Here is a 27,003-nt window from a genome sequence, read left to right on the forward strand (position 1 = left end):
GTAGCATGTTATGATGCTTGAACTCACACCAAACTTGTTTTGTGATAGCTATTCCAAACACATTACATTTGTTCACTTATCTATGTTTTTATGAAATAATCTAATTTTTAGATGTCCAGTATTAATTATCTGGAAACTGAGGCAAAACAAGTAAGGTACCCTGATAAAGTCATACGGTGAGGGTCCTGTGGGCCCTTTAGGTAACACATAGCCTTGTTAGTACTTTTTCTTTTAATCATCATAACGATTGTTATGTAACTGAAGCAACTCACAATCATGGTATAGTTTCCTCTTGTTCCATGGTGTATATTGTGGTTGCATCCTGGCTAGTATCTGAAGATTGTGAGTAGTGTTGGAAAGCAAAGACTGAAAATGAACATTGAAAAGTAACTTTCTGGGGCCGGAGAGATAGCATGGAGGTAAGGCTTTTGCCTTTCATGCAGGAGGTCGGTGGTTCGAATCTCGGCATCTCATATGGTCCCTGAGCCTGCCAGGAGCGATTTCTGAGCCCAGAGCCAGGAGTAACCCCTGAGCGCTGCTGGGTGTGACTCCCCCCCACCCAAAAAAAAAAAAAAAAGAAAAAGAAAAGTAACTTTCTGGCAAAGGGATTCAGTAATGGAAGAAGTTAGTGACTTTTTTGTTTGTTTGTTTGTTTGTTTGTTTGTTTGTTTTATTTTGGGTTACACCCGGCAGCTCTCCGGGGCTACTCCTGGCTCTATGCTCATAAATTGCCCCAGGCAGGCTCAGGGGACCATAAGGGATGCTGGGATTCAAACCACCATCCTTCTGCGTACAAAGTAAATGCCCTACCGCTGTGCTATCTCTCCGGCCCATTAGTGACTATTTTTTTTTTTTTTTTTGGTTTTTGGGCCACACCCGGTAATGCTCAGGGGTTACTCCTGGCTATGCGCTCAGAAGTCGCTCCTGGCTTGGGGGACCATATGGGACGCCGGGGGATCGAACCGCGGTCCGTCCAAGGCTAGCGCAGGCAAGGCAGGCACCTTACCTCTTGCGCCACCGCCCGGCCCCCAGTGACTATTTTTTAAGAAGCTAGTATCAGTCTATTTGGGCAGAGCAGAGAGGCTGATTCATTGTTCAAAAAGATTTATAGGGATTGAAGTGTGGGATGTTGGAGGGAAGATAGCCTACATCTTCCAGATCCTACATATATTCTCCATAGCCCATTCCATTGTGCCTAAGATTATAATTACCAGGTAAGGTTTTCGAATCTCCAAACTGAAGAATTTGGCTCCAAGTTATTTCAGTCTTTGTATTTAATAAGGACATTTCCTAGTTCCTCCTAGTCCAAAGAATTTAAACTTTTGAGTTTCTTTTTTTTTTCTAAACTTTTGAGTTTCTAATGAAAATTTCAGATTTTTCTGGAAGCATTTTATGTCACAACTGTGAATTCTCTATCCTCTTTCTACTATTATATGATCAGAGAGAAAGGCTGGGCCTACTAATCCTCCTTCAGAAGCCAGTTTATTATTCCACAAGTGACAGGAATTAAGCCAATTTGATAATTCACAAGAATATGTTATGGTTTGCTAACATCTACTTTCTGAGCATTAATGTGATTTTCAATGCCTACAGGCTAAGCAACCAATGCTGGATTTTCCCATTTCCCTGAGGGTTTACTTACTCCTGGCAACTAACACATGACAGTGTAATAAATACATTGACCCAGGAATATAATTTTCATCAGTATTAGCTTGCTAGAACTGCAAAAACAAATTACTTTAACCAAGAAGCACAAAACAACAGAGATTTATTGTCTCATAATTTTGAAAGCGAGACATTCGAAATCAGTATGTTGGTAGTGTAGTGCTCTCTCTAAAGACTCAGGAAATTTTCTCTCTCCTCTTCCCAAATTCTGGGGGCACCTGGACTACCTTGGTGCACTTTGGTTTGAAGGGGGTGTGACTTCAATTTTTGCCTTCACATAATAACATCCACAACTCTCCAACCCTAGATATTTGTGTCTGATAGTTGCTCTGAATCTCCCTTTCCATAAAGACACAAGTACTTGTATTTAGAGTCTTTGAGTCCAATGACCTAACCTTTCTTTTAAGTAGTTTATTTATTGATTGATTGATTGGTTTTGGGGCCACAACCTGCACTCAGGGATCACTCCTGGATCTGTGTCCAGAAATCACTCCTGGCAGGCTTGGGGACCACATGGGAAACCAGGAATCGAACCTGGTTTGACCCAATTGGCCTCATGCATGCAAGGCAAATGTCTTATTTCTGTGCTATCTCTCAAGCCCCAGATGACCTAACCTTAACTTGATTACATATATCAATACCTTGTTTCCAAATAAGAGCAAGTAGCCTGTAATGAGATTAGAAATCACTTAGGGGAGACAGAGTGAAAGCACAGCAGTGGGCATTTGCCTTGCATGCAGCTGACCCAGGAAAGGCCTGGGTTTGATTCCTGGCATTCCATGTGTTCCCCAGAGTCTGCCAGGAGCAGTTTCTGAGCACAGAGCTAGGAGTAACTCCTGAGCACTGCTGGGTGTGACCCCCAAAATTAAAAAAAAAAAGAAATCACTTGAAATTGATGCTGTGGTTCACTTACAACAGAGCTGCCAGGACTGTGTTTAGTACTTGTGACATCAGTGAGAATTGAATCTGTGACCTTGTGCTTGTAAGACAGGGCCTCACACAGTTTTTAGTTGAGGTATTTATAGATATCTGGACTCAGTGTGACCAGAAATCACTTGCAGAACTGCCAGGCATACACAGCAGAGCTAGTATTCAGTGTATGTGGGAGTCACTAGGGACTGAGCACATAGCTTTATTTTTGTAAGCAGGTACCTGAAAACATCCCTCTCCTCTGCAGAGTAAGCATCACTTTTGTAAAATAAAAATCCTCGAGCTGTGATTACACTCAACACTCTGTGCTTCTAAACCCTCAATTGGACAGATCTGAAGAAGCAGGGTAGTGACAAAGAAATAATACACCAAGCTGTCAGGAAAGGATGGTGAGCATGGCATCCATGGCCTTTTGCCTCTTGCTCTCTGCCTCTGCCAAATAGCCAGAACTTCCCTTTCTTTAATCAAAGCAATTCCCAATACCAAGAGGGGGAAGGTTGAGTAATCCAGGTGGGCTTTGACATATCAAAGGAAGAAGTTTAGGGAAGGAGGAAGTTGGGGGAACACCTTTGCTTGGGTTTGAAAGCTTAGTATCATCTTACATTTTCCTACAAAATATATCAAGGAGCTGAGGATACTTGGACCAGGACTTATTTCTGGATCTGTTTCACCCAAAAGACTATGTCTTTTCCTTTCCACCATTTTGCATCCTTGAATTGAATTATTTGGAATAAAACCCACTATGAAGGAAGGATACTTATGTTCTTTTGATAATGCGTCATGACACAGGCAGAAACAAAACACCCCTGTGACACAAGGAATGAATGTACAAGATTTGTGGGTGAAGTATAGGCTTTTCTAATTTTTTTTTTTTTGGTTTTTGGGCCACACCCGTTTGACACTCAGGGGTTACTCCTGGCTATGCGCTCAGAAATCGCCCCTGGCTTGGGGGGGACCATATGGGACGCCTGGGGATCGAACCGCGGTCCGTCCTATGCTAGCGCTTGCAAGGCAGACACCTTACCTCTAGTGCCACCTTCCTGGCCCCAGGCTTTTCTAAAGAAATTCAAACGGGCTCTTTCCAACTTGTCCAGAGCAGGATTTTTCCAATGCATCTCTCCTAGGCATGTGGAAGTAACGTCAATGGATATCATATAAGCATCAAGAACCCATAATATCTATAGTACCTAAAATAATGAAGACTGCCCACATGTAGGGACATATTTAGAAACAACTTTTAAAAAATATAACAGGCAGACCTATATTTTAGCAGAACACTCATCTAGAGTATCTTCCTTGTCTTATGAATCACTCTCCTTGTCATGTGAATTTCCTTCTCTTTCCATGACATACCACATCTTGTTTTTTCTGATTAGACAGCTTATTTATCTTTTCCCTTTACCCTATGTGATGGAGTTTATCTATTGGCACTTAGGATTTTTTTCTGAAAATTTCTCTGGAATTATAGATGACTTGTCTCTAGAAGAAAGTATATTCAAGACCTTCCTTTTTTGTCATCTTGAACCTGATCATCTAACATACATTGTAATTTAAATACAAATTTCTATTTATCTTTTTTAAAAATTTTACTTTGAAACAATGGTGATCTGCAGAGTCCTTCATAGTCGAATTTCAGATGTGTCAGAGTCCTTCCCACCACCAGTTTCAACCTCCTTTCACCAATGGACCCTTAGAGCATCCTATCTCATCACCCTTCGCTCCCTGGCCTGCCAGTAGAACGGCTTCTTTGAGTTTAGATTGTTAAAGTTTAAGTCCCTTGATCCTATTGTCATTGACTTTGGCTTGGATATTTAGTAAATAACAGAATTTTTTTGAACGTTGTCTTTGTGTCATATTACATCAAATGTCTAGCTGAACACCAACTTGCAGTGGACAAGGATGCTATTTATTTTCTTTAGCATTCCTTTATGTTTAATCCTGCTGAGGTGGTTGTAATCTTGTTTCTTGTGATTATAGAATAAGAGCTTTACTCTTGTTAAAAATCCTTTGCACATGAATCATATAGAAAAGGAATGCGGTAAAGTGTATTATTTTCTTTAGAAAGATATATTTGACAAAAACTAAGAGTGGATTAGAAGGGCTTCTTACTTGACATTTTTATAAGAAAATATCTATTTAATTAAATTTCCTTCCTTTCCAAATGTGCCAAATGTTCCTTCTGAATTTCAGTTTAGTTTTGAATAAAAGGATACCAAAGAGGTAATCATATTTCTGCTGCTTTATAAAAGTATTAAGCAATACATTTTGGTGCTAAAGTGGGAAAAATCACACAAAGGAATATAGAGTTATTGCAAAAGAAGTAAACTTGAAACTTTGTAAAGAATTTAATTTTAAGTTATTTGAAATTATAGAGCAAAAAAGACCCTAAGGTCCTAATGAGATATTTCTGCTAGTAAAGGAAGCCAGTGCTCTTCCATATATACTGGAAAATCAATATTCCTATAGGGGAAATATGTTTTCTTTTCTGGTTAATGTGTTTTCTTCACTTCACTTTTAAATGAAATTGGATGATTTCCAAATATCTGATTAAATCACATCTTGCTTTGCAGGTGATCTTACTGGATAACTTAAGAATATTAATGCCAAAAAGAAAAAAAAAGAATATCAATGCCTTTGATATGAGATAAATTTTAAAGTGGTAAAATAAAATCTTGAGGGCCTGGAGAGATAGCACAGTGGCGTTTGCTTTGCAAGCAGCCGATCCAGGACCAAAGGTGGTTGGTTCAAATCCCGGTGTCCCATATGGTTCCCCGTGCCTGCCAGGAGCTATTTCTGAGCAGACAGCCAGGAGTAATCCCTGAGCACCGCCGAGTGTGGCCCAAAAACCAAAAAAAAAAAAATCTTGAATTATACTTGATACATATTATGTGTGTATATGTAATGCATCGAGGTAACTTATTTGTAAATACTAACTTCAAGGGAGATAAAATATAATATATAAGTACTCTTAGTGAATGGTAAGCTATGTTATTAAATCTCATTAAAAACCCAAACATATAGATATAAAGTCAAAATATTTAGGTTAACTAAGTGAATATGTATGTAAATTGAATACATCTGGGAAATTGTAGGTTACATACAGAGATCACACCCTGCTATACTCAAAACAGAGACTTTGCCCTAGTTTCCTTTTTCTTTCACCCACCACCTTTGAGATGTCAAAGACCCACATTGGCTTGATTAGCATGAGATAGAAACTTTTGTCTATTAATTACATCTGCCCCTCATGTGGATTAATTCTGTACAATAAAGTTCCCATGGGAAGGAAGATCAGTGCTCAGTTCCTGAAGCTAGAAGCCCCCCTGACCCCATGATTTTCTCCCTATGGTTCACAGATCACTGCCCGGAGTGATTCCCGAGTGTAGAACCAGGAGTAACCTCTGAACACTGCCACGCTTGGCTCTCAAACCAATTCCCTCTTCCCCCAAATCCTCCAAAGTCCAGTGCTGGTGAATGGTAATAAAAGGCCAAGGATTTCCAAATCCAGGAACTGGAGTTGCTGAGGGATAGGTCCAGACTCATATCTAAATTCTCTCCAGGACCTTCCAATGCTTATATATATATGAATGTCTCACAACCCAGCTTCAAAATAATTTGGATTTGCTATCCTTTCATGGCATCTCTGTGGCAGGGAGAAATAGCCCTACAGATATTTTGGAAAAGGAGACAAAATCCTTAACGTTGTTCACACTTCTCACTAGGTTTTCAGTGTCTTTGTGCTTTTCTTCTTTTTCAAACCACCTAACAGTAGATTTCAGAGACAGCAGTTGGCTCTATTGTTCTTGCACATTTTCTCCAAACCTTATAAATAATCACACTAACTAAAGGGATTTATATACAAAGAAGGGGAGGACGTAGGCTGTTGTTTGATTTGTGATTTCACAGATCACTCTAAATTGGGAAAGGAGGCTTAGCAAGCTAAGGAGCTGTGACATGACTTGTCTTCATGATAACCTATAAAGGAGCTCGTTTGCTATAGTCGGTGAACCTTTTGATGCATTTGGACCACAACATAATCAATACTCATGCCTCTTCAGCCATGTGGGAGGAAACATCTTATGTCCTTAAGTTTTTGGTTGTTCATCTGAATGATGAGTTGGGCCTAAAGAGCTAGGACAGGAGTTAAGGCACTTCTCTTGATGAGGCTGACCCAAGTTGGATGCCTAACAGCATATTATAGACTGGCTCATAGCTGCGCAATGGCTGGCAGTGTTTGTTTCTGAAGTAGATTGTCTTTCAGTTGTCAGCAATCAGAGTTTCAGACTTTCACAAGACAAAGACTCCTGCAGTGCTTTCCCTGCCATCTGCTTTGTGAGGTGGAGACGTCAGTTAATAGTGATATTATCAGCTGCATATTTCAAAGGTATGCAGTACTAAAAGATATTAAAGCTAGAATGATGGTGCAGGTGTTTCCTGTGGAGGTTCCTTGGGTGACTTATGTGAAACGAGGAGAGAGGTGACAGCTTTAAGAGGAAGTTTGCCACTTTTTCTCAGATCCCCTCAGTGATCCAGGGAAGCAGCTGGGGGAAAATCTAGGACTGATGTCAAGCCCCTCAGGGTCACAGACTTCATGTCCCATCAGGCCTACAAGACAGACATCAAGCTTCATGTAAGTCCACTTGGTCTGTGCTGCCTGAGGGTTGGTTTCTCTACACAATTTCATTGGAAATTGGAGGCCTAGGCTGGAGCCAGTAATCACTCTTGACAGGTAAGGAAAGTCAGTCCTCTAGATCTTACCAAGATTTATGGGTCTGTTGTCTTTCTCTCAGAAAGGAATTTCAGATGAGTGGTGAAGTAAAATAAATTTATTGGAAAATACCGGTTGAGAGGGGAGATAAGTTATGTATGAGTTCAAAAAGAAAACTCAGGTTTCTCCAGAGTGTAGAGAGCTCAATGTAGAATTTTGGTGGTTAAGTATGGTTATTTTCCATACCAGCCTTTTCCCAATTTTTTCCTCAAGTAGGAGTTAATGGGGCTTTCCCTGGGGAAAAAGCACTGATCTTTTGCTGATCCATTTTTGTGTTTAGATGTGTCCTCTGTCCTCTGTCATCTCTCTTTGGCCTGGAATTCTGCATCCCAAAGTCTTTCTGGGCTGCTGAGATGGGATGCCGGGAATTGAACCACCATCTCCGGGGTTGACTGAGTGCAAAGCAAATGCTCTTACTGCTGTACTACCTCTCTGGCCCCCAACCCTATCTTTTTGTCTGCAACACAAGAGAATTCTAAAATCCATTTCATGGCCATTGACCCAAACATGGTCTTGGGGGTTCAGGGAATCTACTCAAGAATTTGGGCCTGGGGAAATAAGGTAAAATGATTAAACATATATTTTTAGTTTTTAAATATTATTTCTTCTACAAAGTCACTGTTAAATCGGGTTCCCCTTAATCTGAATTTTTGGTGGGGATCTTCAAGGCTGTGCTCAGGAGTCACCAGGGCCTCATTAGCAAGTCTGCTCAGCATAATAGAGCAAAAGGCGTCCTCAATACTGTATGTGCTCTAAAATGATGGGGATACTCAGGTCACCTGTAAGGTGCTGGAAACTTGCAATATTGCAGCCTGCAATGCTCAGGCGACCAGGTAGTGATAGAAATTGAACCTGGGTTAGAAGCCCAGCAGGCATGCACACTAACCTCTGTAAGATCTCTTAGCCCTCAATCTGATTTTTTTTTTTTTTTTTTTTGGTTTTTGGGCCACACCCGGTAACGCTCAGGGGTTACTCTCCTGGCCATGCGCTCAGAAGTCGCTCCTGGCTTGGGGACCATATGGGACGCCGGGGGATCGAACCTCGGTCCGTCTCCTAGGCTAGCGCAGGTAAGGCAGGCACCTTACCTCCAGCGCCACCGCCCGGCCCCTCAATCTGATTTTTTAAAAAAAAACAACAAACCAGTTTACTTCATCCATGAAAATTCAACATTTTATTACCTATTCATTAAGCTCTGTAACTTTTTGCTTATTTTTCAGAAATCTCTGATACTTATTTTCCAGTTTTGCTTTGCTCAGAACATTCTGTTAGAAAATTAACATTATCGACTGTACGTCAGATCAACTACAAGTATTGTGTCCACCCACCCTGCCACATCCTGCTCTTGTCATTATTTCTTGCCTACTTATTTGATTAGTCATTGGTTAAATTGCTTTCGTGAAGTCTATTTTATTTTCTTCCCTACATTATTAAGTGTTAATTTTCTAATGCTCAATAAGCAATCTGGGCTGTCTTTTTAGAACTTTATTCCTTCTCTCTTTCACTAAATATATAGAGAATTTTGTCACACTAATTATGTACTTACTGTTGCATTGTTTTCATCAGTTGCTTAGTGCATAAATTGATGCATAGCCCAATTTAATCTAAGGCTCATTTGAAATATTACTTCCTGAGATCATTGAACCTTGTTCTGAAACCAAGTAGCCTGATCCCTGCTTTTTGCTTTTCTAGAGGTTAATTTTTTTTTTTTTATATTCCTTGGTTCCAGAACAAGATCTCTAAATTAGGGTCCTGGAGATGAGTGGGCCTTCTTGATAGGCCTTTTTTTTTTTGTTTTTGGCCACACCCAGTGATGCTCAGGGATTACTCCTTGCTATGCCCTCAGTAATCTCTCCTGGTTTGGGGGACGATATGGGATGCCTGGTGGGGGGAAGTTGGAGCCAAGGTCTGTCCTCGGTCAGCCACATACAAGGCAAATGCCCTACAGCTGCATTATAGCTCTGGTCATTGATAGGCCTTTTTGGACTAAATTTACTTTAGACGCTAAGAGTTCATCTGGTGATAGGTGGATAGTTCATGTTAGTATTGGGACTTTTTCTGCTAGTTTGGACCTTGTATGTCCCTCTTCAGATGCAGAAGAGATTCTATACAAATTTATTTTTTAGATGTCGAGGTTTACAATGTCACACATACTCATACTAAAAAGTATGTGTAACATACCAAGAATTTATGAAGCTGTTAATTACATACACATATCAAGAAGTTATGAAAATGATAATTACATACACAATTGAAGTAATTTAGAAGATTGAAGAGAAATATCTAGAGTAATTCTAACATATCTTGAGATAGCAAGGAAAAATGACTTGCTTTTTATACTGGTTAGAATCTAGGGGGTGGGACTAGGGTAATACTATACTTGTTTAGGTCATAGATTATAGGCTGTTATGTGACTTACATCTCCTAGCAAAGAAAAACAGAGAGAATAGTCCTTGGACCTACTAGGCGAGTTCACAATACAAGTGGAAGAAGGGGATGTTCAAAGACTTCACAGCTTCAATAACAGAGGAAGTTTTTTTCATAAAGGAGCTACTGCCTTGCCAATGAAGAAAGGACAATTTGAGGGACTTCTTTGAATACTACGTTCAATTTCAAGCTTCATTTCATAAAGAAGGGGGATAGGATTTCATAAAGATGTGGACTGAAGAAGGGAACTCCCCCCCTCCCACTGCTTCTTTGCTGGACTTTTGAATTTCAGCAATAACTTAGCAGTATGAGAAAGAGCAAATGCTCTGTCTTTCTGGGTGGGTGTGGAGGCTGTGGGAGATCTCAACTTGGGCTGCAGGAATTTCTTTTTTTTTTTTGTTTGGTTTTTGGGCCACACTCGTTTGACGCTCAGGGGTTACTCCTGGCTATGCGCTCAGAAATCACTCCTGGCTTGGGGGACCATATGGGACACCGGGGGATCAAACTGCAGTCCATCCGCTTGCAAGGCAGACACCTAACCTGTAGTGCCACCTTCCCGGCCCCGGGCTGCAGGAATTTCAAGGGGACAATTTGCCTACCTGATACATGAATGAGGAGGAAGGTTTTGATTTCAGCTCAAGCACTGCAGATGACCATTATTCTTACTGGATGAGATCTAGCATCAAATCAAAGCATATCTGCAGAATTCTACAGAATACCACCAATTCACCACTAACCAAGAAGTTAGGACACAAGTCCCAAAGTAAAGCTAAACTTTGGAGTACCCAAATGGGCACATTTCTGAAATGTCAAGGGCAGTGGTTGGCAACCTTTTTTTTCAACTGAGCCAAATCTTGCCAAAACCACGATTGAAATTTATTTTGAGAGACACATTTTTTTTTTTTTTTTGGCAGCGCTCAGGGGTTACTCCTGCTGTATGCTCAGAAATCTCTCCTGGCAGGCTCAGGGGACCAGATGGGATGTTGGGATTCAAACCACCGACCTTCTGCATGAGAGGCAAACGCCTTACCTCCATGCTATCTCTCGGGCCCTGAGAGCCACATTTTTTTTTTTTTTGGTTTTGGGGTCACACCTGGCGGTACTCAGGAGTTACTCCTGGCTGTCTGCTCAGAAATAGCTCCTGGCAGGCACGGGGGACCATATGGGACACTGGGATTCGAACCAACCACCTTTGGTCCTGGATTGGGTGCTTGCAAGGCAAACGCCGCTGTGCTATCTCTCCGGGCCCGAGAGCCACATTTTTAAAACCGAAAATACATAGGATGGTACACTGTTTTTAGTTTTAATACATTTTAATTGAGAATATTCTGCATGCAAGTATCCATATAGGTTGGGAGGATACAAATAACACAACTAATAAAACAAAAACTTTAGAACAATATTATTTATTGATAACATTAAATTTCATAAAATTTGCCTTACAATGTAGAGAAAATTACAACCTGACAATGACTGAGAGAGACACAAACACTATTGTGAACATTGGCCTTGCATTTCCTTGGATAGTTTGAGTAAGTCAGGTTTGTATGTTGTTGTTTTTAATTTTAGACAAGATTCCAGGTTCTCATCAATGAGACGATTTCTCAATTTACTCATCGTAAGATTCATGCCAGAAAACGATTGTTCGCATAAATATATAGACCCAAACAAGGAAAGAACAGCAAACGCTAGCTTTTTTAGTTGATTATATGAGTCAGGAATACTATTCCAGGTGTTAAAAATCAACATATCTTCCTTCTCCAGGTCTTTCAAAGCAGACCACTTGTGCTGTGAACTAAGTTCACATTTGTGTTTCTCCAGACTTTCTAATTAGCACAAAGATATTCAAATTTTGAGCTCCACAGTTCTTTGTTTTTTTAAATTCAGAAATTGCATTTCAAAGTTGCCAATGTCGATATTCATGGGAGAAAAATTTAGTTCCCTTACAGTGGTATCCAGAGGTTTTTTTTTCTTTAACAAAGTCCAACGTCGCTTTGCTGTTTCTGAAATCCTGAAACCTCTTGAGAAAAGCTTCCCTCATATTTAAAAGTGCTGTTTTAAAATAGTTATGTCACTATCAGAATTATTTTCTTGGTGATGTTTCTTTTTTCTTTTTTGGTTTTTGGGCCACACCCGGTGGTGCTCAGGGGTTACTCCTGTCTGTCTGCTCAGAAATAGCTACTGGCAGATACGGGGGACCATATGGGACACCGGGATTCGAACCAACCACCTTTGGTCCTGGATCGGCTGCTTGCAAGGCAAACACCGCTGTGCTATCTCTCCAGGCCCTTGGCGATGTTTCAACAGGCTTGGAAGGTGAATCAAAGTTTCTCTGTCAAAATCTTGAGCAAAAACAGATAATTTGTTTTCAAACGAAATAATTTCTTCTAACATCGAAAAAATTGTGTTTCCTTTCCCCTGTAGTTTATGAGTAAGCTGATTTAGATGTGAAGTAACATCCACCATGAAATACAGCTTTTGAATCCACGGATCTTTTGTTAATTCTGGATAGTGAACACCCTTCTCGAGGGAAAATGCTTTGATTTCTGATAATAAGTAAGCAAAAACGTTTCAAAACGTTTCCCTTGATAACCAAAATGTGCTGAAAATTTGAAACCCTACAATATGGAGATGAAACAGGTAAAAGAGAAAAACCTTTTAACAATCTTTAAAAGCAAGGACAGTGCTCCAGAGAAAAGTAGTGATTTCACTGAAAGGAAAAAAAGTCTATTGACACTTTAGTGTGTGCTGCAAGAAACCAAACTAAAATACACACAAAAACAAAAACAGCACTTTGTTAAAGGCATATGATATATCATAAAGGAATTATGATAGAGTGCCTGAAACATTTTAAAAATAATTCTTTTATTTAAGCATATTTGAGTTTCAATCATAGAATGTACACCACCCTTCAACAGTGCACTTTCCCCACCACTAATGTCCCTTGTTTCCTTCCCCTTCATCCTCCTCTGCCTATGCCAGGGGCAGGCATTTTGCTTTTTGCTTTTTATCTCTCTTTTCCTTTATGACACTGAGGTTTGCAAAATTTTCTTTATGACATCGTGGTTTGCAATATTGTTAATTGAAGGGTACCATGCATGTCACTTATCCATTTTCAGCATCCAGTTCTTGTCCAGAGTGAAATGTTCCAACTATCAATGTCATAATGTACCTTTCGCTATTCTAACTGAACTCACCACTTTTTATGGCAATCTTCCTATCATGGACTAGTCCTCCTATAACTCATCCCTATTTTCTCTAGATGTTATTACCATATTGCCATTTATTATTCTTATATGCCACAAATGATTATTCTGTGTCTACACCTCTCCTTCTGACTCATTTCACTCAGAACAATAATCTGATGTGTTGATGTATGTACAGATGATGCACTGTGGATGGCTCAGTGTTTTTGTGTAGTCACAAGAAACAGAAGTTGCACACCCGTACATTGTATCCACTAATTGTATGATAGACTGGATTAAAAAAGACTCCCTGCTGAATTAAACTCTGTGACAGATGACACAGTAAAGATAATTTGTGAAATTCACAATTCTGATCAATCCAGGCTATTCACCACCCTGGTTGAGAGTATGGATGCCCACTACTAGCATCTTCTCCATGAAGAAGTGAAGTGGCTGTTCAGGGGAAGGCTGCTCTCTTGCCTTGTTGGCAAGAGGGAAGAAGTAGTGCAGTTCCTGTGAGAGCAGAACTCTGACTTTGAACAGCCCCAGTTGGACAAAGAATGGATAACTAAGCTTATGTATTTGGTAGACATTGTTCAGGTTGCCGATCACTGGTCTAGGGCATAGTCAAGAAGCATAAAACTAAGGAGCATTTGCTGGTAAGTATATAAAATAGAGCCAAGGAAATAACTTGGAATTGGCACATATCTTTCATAGGCTGGTGTACTGGGTTTTATCCCTGACACTGTATAGATTGTATGGTATTGTTTAATAAATATTTCCTTTTTATATATTTTTGAGTGCAGAGCCAGGAGTAACCCCCCGAGTGCTGCTGAGCATGACCCAAAAGTTCCCTCCGCACCAAAAGAGAAAAAACCCAAATATTTAGGGCTCAGAAGAGAGCTCAATGTTAGAACAAATGCTTAGCCTGTGTGAGGTTCTGGTACTGTAGGGCACTTTGAGCATTGCTGGGAATGGACCTTATTTAAGAAATACTTCTTTGATGTCTTTTTTCTCCATAGTTCTAGAGGTTAGATGCCCAAGATCAAGGTTTTGGCCAATATATTTTCCCTTGGAGACTCTGGCTTGTTGCTTTCTTTCACATGACCTCTCCTGAGTGGCCCCCTTAAGTGGAGAATAAAAATAAATTCTGAGGTGCCTTTTATTATTTTAAATTACTTTTGCTAGATATTAAGGTGCCTTACATAATACATACACCTATGTAGTTATTCTTAGCTAAATTTCAAGTGTACAATGCTCTAACACAATCCCATCATCCATGTTGGCGTCTCTTCACCAATATCCCCAACACTCTCCCACATGCTGGTCTGTCTCTTTGACAGGCACATTTACAAAGTTGCTTGTTGTAGTTGTAGTTTGGACTTCAAACATGAATCATTGGCGTTGAGGTTTAAATGTATATATTTATTCATAGTTATACATATATTTATATGTATAAATATATAATTTATTGTATTATATAATATTATATAAATATATTATAATATATTCATATGGTTTGTAATATATAAATATATAAATATATATTGGCTTTGAGGTTTAAATATATATTTATATATTTACATATAATCATAAATATTTATATGTATATTCATATAAATTTATAAATATAATTATATTTACAAATATATTATATAAATATATTATAATGTATATTATAAATATATATCCATAATAAACTATATTTATAAATAATATATAATATACATTTATATTTATATATATTGACTTTGAATTGTTGTCTTTAAGGTTTAAATATATATAATTATAAATATTTAAGGTTTAAATATATATAATTATAGATATTTATATTTATATATTTAAATCTTAAAGCCACTGATTCATGTTTGAAGTCTAAACTATAAGTGAATTATATATAATTTATATATAAATATACCTCACTTTTATATTTTTGTTAAGACCAAGGCTCCTGAATCCCTTTTATCTCTTATCTTTCTCTTCTTATATTCCTATATTCCACCCCCTCTTTTCTTCCCTGTCTTTCTCATTTCCATGTTCAAGGGTCAACCCTCAAATCCCTGAGCATGGTGAGTTAGACTCCACTAAAGAAAGATAACTGCGGGCTGTTAGTACAGGGTAGGGCATTTACCTTGCATGCAGAATGGATGGTGATTTGAATCAGGCATCCCATATGGTACTCAGAATCTGCCAGGAGCGATTTCTGAGCACAAAGCCAGGAGTGATCCCTGAGCGCAGCTGGATGTGATGTTCCCCTAAAAAAAAAAAAAAGCCCCAAATAAGAGAAAGATAACTAGGAGAGTATGGTTTTTTCCTGTCCTCTGCAAACCCTTTAATTTTATATTTTATCACTCTTGGCTTGGTGTGCAGGGATAATACCCTGTGGTGATAAGGAGACTATACAGTGTCAGGGATAGAACCTGGGGTACCAGCCTGTGGAAGGTATGTGCCAATCCCTAGTTATTTCCTTGGTCTTGTTTTATATATGTAGCAACGTTTGCTCCTTCATTTCATCCTTGTTGATTATGCTCTAGGCATTTCAGAAAGATGCCCATTTTGGAATTCAAGGTTCCAGCTTGACCTTGGGACTTGTAGCCTCGTGGTGAGTTGTAGTATTCTGTAGAATTCTGCTAATATGCTCTGGCTTGAAGCTAGATGGTTTTTGTTCCAGAGGAATCAATTGAGCAGTAAATGTAGGAGGAAGGTGTGAATGAAAACCCAGGATCCCTTTTGATGTTTGTCTGGGAAATTACTTTTACCAACACCCAGGTCTAGATTTGGAAACTTGTATGTAGAGGGACTTGAGTTTATAGTGGAAAGTAGAGCCTGATTTATTCAGACAACTGCAGAATCATAGCTGTTCATTGTTCTTTAGGTTTAAATAGATGTAATGTCCAAGAGAGAACCGAGAAGACAAAACCACTGTAGGATGTTACTTGCAGCATGGAAGTAGGGATTGATTGGAGAATATATTACCTGTGTGAGCAGGTCTGCTTGGAAGACAACTTTAATCACTTGTCCATAGTTGGATATCTTCCTTCTCTAACTTCCACAGTCAAGAAACTGTTTCTTTCCACTTGACATTAAGAGAAAAGAGTTAGTTAGAAAGAGTACAGTGAGTAGGGCATGTCTCCTGCGTGTGATTGACCCAATATTTGAACCCCAGCAACACATCTAATCTCTTGAACCCCATAAGGAACACTCTTGAGAAGTCAGGAGGAATCTCTCAGAACTAAGGGTGTGGCCTCCAAGCCAAAAACCAAACCAAAATAACCAAAGCACCCAAGAAAACAAAAAAAGAGACAACAGCTGTTAGAAATGTCCCCCTTTCTCTCTAACAGTGAAGGTGAATACATGGAAGTTCTCTTTCATGAGCTAAAGTAAGAACAAAGAAAGAGTAAGAGACAGTTCAGACCACAGGTCTCAACCTTTGCTCACAATCATTTGAAGTTTTCAGCAGTTAGAAATTAGGAAGCCTCTCAGATTTATATAATTCAGCATAGAGGCTGGGAACTGTGTTTTTGAAGATCTGTGTAGTAAGTTCTGATTATTAGTTAGGTCCTGAACTTCTGACTTAAACCCTGGGAGTTCTGTCTTTAATCCCTTTTCAAGGGATTCCAATGGCAGAAATACTTTTTGTCTGCTGGAAGAAAATTATCCAACTCACAAATGAAAAACTCAGTATGGAGAACTAAAACTATGCAAAATGGCTAATGATCTAGGTTGATTTTTGAAAATTTGGCTTTGACTTATTTCACAAACTATTAGCAAATGTTTCCACCAACACACAAATAAATATTGTAAGTGAGAAACAGGGCTCTAAACCAACAAGACAAACTGCAGAAACCTACACATAGATAAATATTGTGTTCATATCTGACATAGTAGAAATAAACATCATTTATTACACTCTTAGGGAATAGTCAAAGAATCAACTTGCAGCTGAGGTAGGTGAAAGAGAAAGGAGTTTATTTACAGAGACCAAGAGTTCAGGTAGCCCTGAAAAACTCTCAGCTCAGAACAAAGGGTACACACCATTATTAAAAGTACATTTCAAGCAAGCAAACATTCTTACACAAACCAAAATACAGTTAAAGTTGATGTGGTTTTGAAAAACAAAGTGTTTACCTTTGTCTTTTGAGTTGTCTTGCTGTAGTTTCTGTATTCTTGGCTTCCCCAAACAAGGGAAGTCTCCCTTATCTTACTTTAATTCTTCCTGTGACTAAATCTTTTCTATATTGTCTTTCTTTTTTTTTTGATGACTATAAATTCTTTGTCAGATGTTGTCTACTCCTCAATTTTTTTCTCACAGTACAAGCATCATAACAGGGATAGAAATTGGTCCCCTAAGCAAAGAGATGTTGTCTGGCTTCAAAAAGGCAGCAAGTCTCTCAGCATGAAAGGGTCCAACCTCTCAACTCTAGCAAAAATCCTAACTCACTTGTAGGACTGGCAGAAAGGTCCCCACTTTCCTTCTTAAGCAAAGCTGATAGAACCAAGTCTTATGTCCATAATAAATTAGTTACCCACAAAAAGCTAATTCAACTCTTATTTTCTACCCCTCTTTCTTGTTTAATCTTTTAATTTTTGGGCCATACCTGGCAGTGCTCAGAATTTATTCCAGTTTTGCACCCAGGTATCATTCCAAGTATTGTTCCATCGGGGGGGATCATATGGGGATTGAACCTGGGCCAGCTGTATGTAAAAAATTGGGTGTGGGTATTAGTATGCAAAGGCTCTTCCTTCCCCTCCATGATTCTTGTATTTTCCTAAGAAAAATTTCATAGAGAACATAAAATATTTATAAAAATAATTTCTTTTAAAAGGTAGAGGAACACTCTTCACAACAGCCAGAATCTTTAAACAACCGAATGATCCAAGACTAGATGAGTGAATAAAGAAACTTTGATATAGTTACACAATGGAATACTATGCAGTTGTTCAAGAAAAAATGAAGTCATGAAATTTGCTGATACATGGATGGACATGCAACGTATCAAACATACTAAGTGAAATAAGCCAGAGACAGAGGAATAGACATAGAATTATTGCACTCATTTGTGGGATATAAAAAACAAAATATGAGAATAATATCCAAAGATGATAGAAATAAAGGCCATTATGACTGGTTCTTAGTAGGAAGTCTGTCACAAGGACTGGAATTGGGAATTGTGGTTAGGCTAGAGAAGAAACCACTGTGACAAGGATAATCGGAAATGATCACTCTGGACAAGAACTGAGCACTGGAAGGAAGTAAAGTTGATAAGCACAATACTTTTCAGTAACAACATTACAAACCACAGCACCCAAAAGGGGAAAAAATATCTACCGAAGAGGCAGGCTGGATGGCAGGAAGGAAAGTCACATTTAATGCTAGAGGGTTTACACGTATAGATTGAGAAATCAAAGTACAAATGATCGTTTGGAGGCAATCAGAAAATGAGGACTTAGGAAATCACGTCATACAAAATAAGTTGACGCTTATCTTGCAAAAGAAAAGATCTCCGAGAGCTATGAAGCTACCATATCTTACTAATATGTACATTGTTGTAAGGAAGTTGATACAGGTGAAGGGATAGATGCTTTAACATTGAACAACTGAAACTCAACCTTGAACAATTTTATAATTCAGTATCCCATGGTCATTCAATAATAATAAAAAAAGGCAGAGTAAGCAAGTGTCCTGTTGGGATTAAAGTGTTTAAGGGAGAGAGAAAGTAGCAAAGACACTCCCATCAGTATAGGAAATTGGGGGCCTTGGGAGAATCATAACAGGTGACTTTTGCTGCCACTTTTTTCTAAATTTGGTCAATTTAACTGCCCCATTCCTTCCCTCTCTTTTCCCAAATGGTTGTGAACTGTTGGTTCTAAAGTCTTGGCTATATAGTATCACTTTATTGGAGTTCCATGGTACCTCTCAATTTGCCATGGTGTTAGTGAGTGTAACTTTAATATTTGATGTCTTATAATGCGTATATTATGAGCTGGCATTTCCTGAAAAGTCATCTAGGACTGAATTATTTGAGTCCCCATCATAGGACAAAAGGAAAAGACCTTGCAGGGCACAGAAGACTGGGTGAGATTTTTCTCCTTACTGTAAATTTGGCCTTACCATTGCTTCACCAGATATTTGGTTTATACACTAGGGAAATTTGTCAGCCTACATCATTCCTCCCTGTCTTTTTAATTTTTATCCCATTGTGATATCATTCATAGAATTATTATATACCTACTTAGTTAATGTAAGGTCACTAGGAACTGGAGCCTTTTGGACAATGGTTTGTGCCATGGTTAGAGCTGTTGGACTCATCTGGGCTTGCCAGTGATGATTGCAGAGGTATAGTTTTCTGGTTTTATTTCTCATTGCAGCACTGAACCAGGTATCCAAGAGTTAGCTGTCATGAATATTTATAACACTTGGAAAAATTAGACATTTCTATAATGAATTCCTGTTTATTAATTTATATGTTTGTGTGGAAAAGTGAGATTGTATAGTTTCTGCTTTTACAATAAAGTAATTCTTTATAAATTTAATTAGACTGAGAATTAGTTCTCAAGGGAGAATGCTGATGGAAGGAAATATTAGTATGTAAGTTTAGAATTAACTACTGTTTTGCTTCTGTAATGGTGCTTTGCTTTAGACATTAAGACTGCCATGACTGGCTCAGCCTGACAAAAGAGGGACTAGGCCCAGAAAGACAGCCAGTTCCAGGAACTTCAAGGGCATGAACCAGGAGAGTTAGATAAATTAGCAACATCCAGGAGCCTGCAGATAATAAATCTTATGTAACTGCACACCAAGGTCACAGGTGCTTGTCAAATGTTTGAGCCCTCCTCTACTATTTGGTTCAGCCAACCAGTTTAAACCTGGCTGATGCAATATGTACTAAGAACTATAGTTTGACCCCTAGCTTGAAACCACAGTAACCCCATAAAAATGAGCTGCAAACCCACTTAATTGTAGCCACTGTGAAAGGTTTGGCCCCAGAATGCTGAAATAAATTCCCTTGTTTCTGCATTACTTCTGTCTCCTCTGGACTTTGTGGGATGGATTTCAAATCCTGAACTAACTTTGGAGGCTCATCCAGGATCCTGACACACAGGTTGGGAGGATAATGGAACAGGAGGGAGGAAAAGATCAACTAAAACTGGCAAACCCTCTGATGGCAATCCCAGGGTGCCTTATAGAAATTACAGGGTTAACTGAAAAAGGCCTTATTTGTAGTGCTGGCAAAAGACATGTGGGATGTGCTGGAGGATCACCAGCTGGGGAATTTGGGAGATGTCCTTGTAATTGGCATTCTGGTTGGAAATCAGAAAAGGCTCAGCTTGAAACTGGAAGAGTTATAGCTTGGAAATCAGGGTTAGTATTCTTGGCCATCTGTATCTGTTTTTGTCTGTCCATGTTTGTCTTTGTGTCAGGGGTTTCAGTTCCACTAAATGTCAGTCAATTGCCTGGTCCCTCATTAAGAGCTAAGGTAGCATGAGATTTCACCCCTTCTTATAGATAGAGCCTACAGTCCCTTGCCAGCCTGAAGATGTTACAGAAGACAGATCTTTGCCCACACTCCCCTTTAATGGCTTCTAAGGTGGTGAAATTTGTAGGGAAAATGTGAAACAGGAAGGTCAGCAGGAAAGCTACCAGGGGAATAAGGAGCAAAGATTGTGGCTTCCCTTGGTATTGTTAAGGGTAAAATAATTAAAGGCAATGACACTCACAGCCCATCTTTCCAGGCTACTGGATTCTTTGACCCTATGTTGTTCTCTCAACCCCAACAGCTGTTTAAGTTGCAGGATTGATGCAATATATACTAAGAATCTATAGTTTTACACTTAGCTTGAAGTCCCAGTAACCCTATAAAAATGAGCTGCAAACCTGCTGAGTCATCCCCACCTTTGAGCGATGTGGCTCCAGCATGCTGGAATAAACTCTCTTGCTTTTGCATTACTGCCATCTCTCCTCTTTGTGGGACAGATCTCAGTCCAGAGCTAACAGTATCTGATGCATTGTATGCAAAAGGCAGTGTAGTAGCACGTGTGAAAGTCCAGTAACAGGAGCAGACTACAAGTTATGTTTAGTCTTGGCTCAGTACTCACTGCTATACCTTTTATTTAAATCAGATAATTTACCAAATCAATTTTCTAGATATGGTTGAATATTTTGAATATCTTTGTGGGGATGCAATGAGGCATGGCCCTAGTTTTGGAGCAGATACCAAAGGGCCAATCGTGGAAGTGCTTGAGCAACTACAATGTGCCAGCCATCAAAGCTGGGGCTGTGATCACTTTGAGCTTTTACTCTGGCTTCTTTGAATATTCATGGAACTGCTTAGTCTGATTGTGGATTTCTATTATTTTCCATCAACTTGTGTTCTAAGCTAGAAGTTTTATTTATTATTATTATTTTTTCTTTGGGTCACACCTGGAGGCACTTAGGGGTTACACCTGGCTCTGTGCTCAGAAAATCTCCTGGCAGGCACAAGGGACCATATGGGATGCTGGGATTCAAAACACCATTCGTCCTGGGTCAGCTGCATGCTGTGCTATTTCTCCAGCCCCTAGAAGTTTAATTTTTAATGAAATCCTTCCTTGCCACATCCTGCTGTGATCAGGTTTACTTCTAGTTCTGCACTGAGAATTGATTACTGGTGGGCTTGGAGAACAAAATTAGGTGTCAGAGATGGAACCTGGGTCAGCTACATGCAAGGCAAGTGTCCTTCCTGCTGAATTGTCTCTCTGGCCCAGGGAAATAATTTTTAGTACTAATGTATTCTTAAATCCAAATATAATGTTTGTTCTTGCACTACTGGGAGTAATAAACTTTCATTACATTCAGTCTTAGAATATTAGGAGCCTGTGGTCGTCATTCACAATTCCTATTTAATGCTCCAAAAACCCTGAGGACTTCCTAAATTGAGAGTGATAAAAATGCGTTTTGTTATGTCAACGATACTCCTTTTGCAATATACCTAAGGCTGGCTTTTAGTGGACTTACTCAACTGTAGGAAAGGTCAGAACTTTTCAGACTCCCCTTCCCTTCCACCTTAGAGGAAAGGAGAAGATGGAGATAAGAATTCAGTCACCTGTGGCCAATGAATTAATTATAAGTCCATCATAAAATCTCCATGAAAATTCTTTTATAATAAGCTGCTAATCAACTAACTAAAACGTTTATTAGATCGGTGGGCTGCTTTAGCAAAATAATGGGAGCAAAGGAAGTCATAGAAACCTTGGACTTATATCTAGTTAGTCAGAAGGAAAGATAACAATCTGTGCTTGCTCCTATCAGAAATAAGGAGTAGGGGTGGGAGTGGAGCAATAGCACAGCAGTAGGATGTTTGCCTTGCACATGGCCAACTGGGGCTGACCCAGGTTCAATCCCTGGCATCCCGTATGGTCCTCTAAGTCTGCCAGGAGTGATTTCTGAGCACAGAGCCAGGAGTCATGCCTGAGCACCACAATAGAACAAAACAAAATAAAAAACAACACCATAAAAGAAATAAGCAGTGGGCCACCTTTTTCAACAAAATACTTTTACAACAAAATTCTGTAGAATCTGCTACTCTTTCGGTGGAGAGAATCAAATGTCATTGAATTATAGGACACTTTGCAGGGTCCTAGAGAATTGCTGCTATGGGCACATTTAAAATAAGTTCAAGGCATCAAAAAGAAGGTCATCTGGGGCCAGAGCAACAGCGCAAGAGGAGGGTGTTTGCTTTGCACATGGCTGACCCTGATTTAATTCCCAGCATCCCATATGGTCCCCAGGAGCGATTTCTGAGTGCAGAGCCAGTGTAACTCCTGAGCACTAGTGGGTCAAACCAAAACCCAAACCAAAAAAGAACACCACCCTCCTGTAGAATGAAACCATCCTAGCCAGCAGTAGTAGACTTGGGTGCAACTGGGGGTGCTTTCTATTTGTTCAACCTGGGAGAGACTATTAGGTAAATATTAGATAAAGTACATCTGCACATTTGCTTCGATAAGGGCTTCTTTGCCCTCGCCTTTAAGAACTATTTGTTAACGTCTTCTTGTGTTTCAATTTCAGGTTTATTTTCACTAAAGGCCCACGGATTAATTGTCTTTATCATTAGCTGGGGGAAATAGCATTATTTAATTTACAGAGCTTTGAGTGAGTTAGAGCATTGTGAATATAAATTATATTTTTAACATGTAAATTTTAGCACCAAATTAGTACAGTCCCCTCTTTAAAAATTTACATTAATGGAATTGGGTAGATTTACCTTCAGTCAAAAAGGAGCAACATTCCTCAGGGTTCAATAGTGCACAGAGATATCAAACTGTGCTAAGCTAAGACTTGCTAAGCTCAGCAAGTCTTTGGCTATGCAATATGTGTTAGATCTGGTTGCCAAATCTGTGGAATCAATTTAATGAGAACGAAGGTCAGATGGGGAGTTGTGATTTCTGCATTTGTAGTTTCTCACGATCAAATAATTAATGTAAAAGTTTGTATTATTATAGATTCTTATCTAGGAGAAAGAACACCCCCCCCATTTATTCCAGAATTGATCTTTGTGAAGAAAGTGAAGCCACAATATTACTGAAGGACTGAGAAAAAGAAGCTGCTTGTCTTCAAATTTTATACGGATGTTGAACACTGGGTGGCAGACACGATCTTGCTAAGATTTGTAGACTGAATTTGAGTGACTGCCCTGACAGGGACGATAAGCTCTCTTAATTAGTCATTCCTTCACACACAAATGCCACACAGGATGTTCCCATCCAAACAGACATCTCTTTGAAAATCCACGGGGAACATGCTAGTACATTATTGATGTCTTGGCTGGCGACGCTTTTTTGAGACCTTTCAATTCATTTCAGTAATGGACTAGTGTCACATGAACCACAACCAATTAATCAAAGGGAAAAAATATGAAATCTGATTTAAAACAAGGATGTCATGTTTGGTACTAAATATTTTTGCCTGAGAGTTCTGGGGATTGCAGAAGAACCCAGCAGAACACATCATGTGAACTAATTTTTGTTCATGATTGTGGAATTTATTTTGTATGCATATCATAGAGTTGCAAATTCAGATAAGTTTTTCTTTAGTAATCTCTTTAAAGATGCAGCCAAATTCACTGGTATTTTTTTTAATTATTATAAAGCATATGCTTGGATGCACCAGCTGATAGTCCATAGTGGTAAGTTTTAGGAGCTCAGGAATTCTAAAGCTTTTCTTTCTTTCTTTTTTTAATTTTTTATTTTTAATTATGAGAACAAAGATGCAAAGAAAGAGGACAAGGTAAAGTTACAGTGGAAGGACAATCACCCATAAACAGAATTCCTAGTAGTCCCATTGCTGATATCTTAACTTTGAACTTTCAGCCAAAGAACATTAAGAAAAACAAAACAGGGCCCGGAGAGAGCACAGCGGCATTTGCCTTGCAAGCAGCCGATCCAGGACCTAAGGTGGTTGGTTCGAATCCCGGTGTCTCATATGGTCCCTCTTGCCTGCCAGGAGCGATTTCTGAGCAGACAGCCAGGAGTAACCCCTGAGCAATGCCAGGTGTGGCCCAAAAACCAAAAACAAACAAACAAACAAACAAAAAAACCAAAACAGAACCTATGTACAATTGCTCTGTCCCTCAAGCCCTCAGATTGTAGTACATAATATTTCTTAGCAGCACACAAAGCAATCTAAAGGCATAACACTTATGTAACTCCTTAAACATTGAAGGCAAAGTAGTTTTTTACATTTCCATGCACATGCATATTAGTTTAAGTTAACCTCAAAAGTTTAAGTGGGTTGTTTTTCTTAAGGATTAGAGTCAAAGGAGCACAGTAAAAACAGTGTTAGAGTGGCAATTATTGTTTGCACAGGCCCACCAAAATATGAGGGACATGGAATGGAAAAGCTTTGGCCTAAATACAAGGAGACTCTACCCCTGAAGTTCCCTGGCATAAGACCAACTCTAGGCTCCAGGCAAACTAGTTTGTCCAATTCAGGTCATTGTTTGTAGTGCCAATACACTTTTATTTTTCACACAGTCTCTGTTGTTGGTATCATGTTTCTGTATTAAAGATCCTGGAATCTGCATATCCTATATTGCAGTCAGGATGGTGCAGAGCGTCCTCTTGTTTTACCTCACAATTAAAGGGCAATGCAGTGAACCCTGTCCTGTAAGCAGGTCGTTGTTGTTGTCAAGTCTTCTTAGTGTTAAGGGAAGTCTCTTTTGAGCAGGTCGATGTCAGAGCCATGGTAGTGTCTTCCTGGTAGAGGATTGCTTCCAGGTGTTTTTATAAAAAACCTTGGATGTTTTGTAGATAGCTTCCCTGGTTCAGGGGTGAATGGAAGATGCCCATTCTTCTGAGGCCTGTGCCAGGTCATTATATCAATGTTCAGGGTGTAAGGCCCCATTGCCCTACGAGATTTGTGTGTTCCAATCTCTAATAGATAAGAACTTATTTGTATTTTCCCATTTTAATGAAGCTTTTCTCTTTCTGCCTCAGTGGAAGTTTTAGACTTTTCAATTTCTTCCTAGGGTTTTGAGGTGAAATGCAATAATAATGGGAGAATAGCTATAAGATTTTATAGGATTATAATCATGGTGTTCTTTTGAGAGGGCAAACCTGATTATAGGGAAGCACAGACATTCACCGCAATATAATAGGGCAGGGAAAGGATCCCAATTAATGAATTTGGAGATTTCCAAAATCTGACTGTATTGTTCAATTTTTGTGGGGTGTTTCCCAGACTCACTAAATTTATGCTGAGAAGTCAGTTGTAGTGGTATAAAAATTCTCCATGGTTAAAAAAGCGAAATTCAACAGTGTCAAAAGCATGTTTTCATATCTGAGCAGTGATGGAGATGTTAAGTAGCTAGTTCATGAGGTATGGCTCACTCTTAGGTTTTAACAGGGTTACTACTCAAAAGTGCTACAATGGTAGCTCAGAAAGTTAAAATAATTTTCTGTAGTCAAATGCAGAACACAAACTTGATTACTATTTTTCTTCCTGGTTGATTTGCTATTTTAGTATGCTTACACTATCACATCCTTATATGCTCATATCCTAACTATCCCACTTAAATTAGTTGAGTCTAAACCTACTCAGTGGGGAAAATATCTATCAGACCTTTCATGTGACATACATATAGCATAAATACTAATTACAGAACAATTGATTCTAGCTTTCATTTTAAGCAGTGAAATAACATTGTAGCTGGTCCAAAGAAACTGAGAGTAGAATTCAATGTGAGAAATCAGAATAACTGGCTAGATAGTGACTTGGCTAGGCTTCAGAAGATTGGCCATTGGCCATTCACCCCTCATCAGCACCAGGAATTGGACTTCTACAGGGAAGGCCATAATGCTGCCCTGGCATTGACTTGTTCCAGAGTGGGTTCATACGACACCCTGACGACTTGGAAACAACAACAGCCTGCTTTCAGGGCCGAATTCTCTGCATTGCCACTTAATGGTGAGATGAAACCAGAAGACACTCTGTGTCACCCTGACTTCGACATAGGATTTGTACAAAAAATAGACAATTTTGTATGCCTGGAACCTGTAGTTGGTCTTATGCCAGGATGCTTCATGGGTAAGATCTTCCTGTTTTTAGGACAAAGATTTTTCTTTTCTACTTTCCCCATATTTTACTGTGCTTATAAAAAACAATAACAACAAACAACAAAAAAACCCAAAAACTTTCATGCACACACCTTTTTATTATTTATTGTATTTTTTTTTTTTTTTGGTTTTTGGTTTTTGGGCCACACCCGTTTGATGCTCACGGGTTACTCCTGGCTATGCACTCAGAAGTCACTCCTGGCTTGGGGGGACCATATGGGATGCCGGGGGATCAAACCGCAGTCCATCCTAGCGCTTGTAAGGCAGACACCTTACCTCGAGCGCCACCTCTCTGGCCCATTTATTATATTTTTTAAATCTCTTATCTTTTAAATTGGGGCTCCTGCCTTTTTCATAGAACCTTGTGACACCAATTACTTTATTTTACCACATATCCTCACATTTTTCTATACAACTAAGAGGAGGGGCTGGAGAGGT

Source organism: Suncus etruscus, chromosome 17 (genome assembly GCF_024139225.1).
Source record: "Suncus etruscus isolate mSunEtr1 chromosome 17, mSunEtr1.pri.cur, whole genome shotgun sequence".
Classification (NCBI taxonomy): domain Eukaryota; kingdom Metazoa; phylum Chordata; class Mammalia; order Eulipotyphla; family Soricidae; genus Suncus; species Suncus etruscus.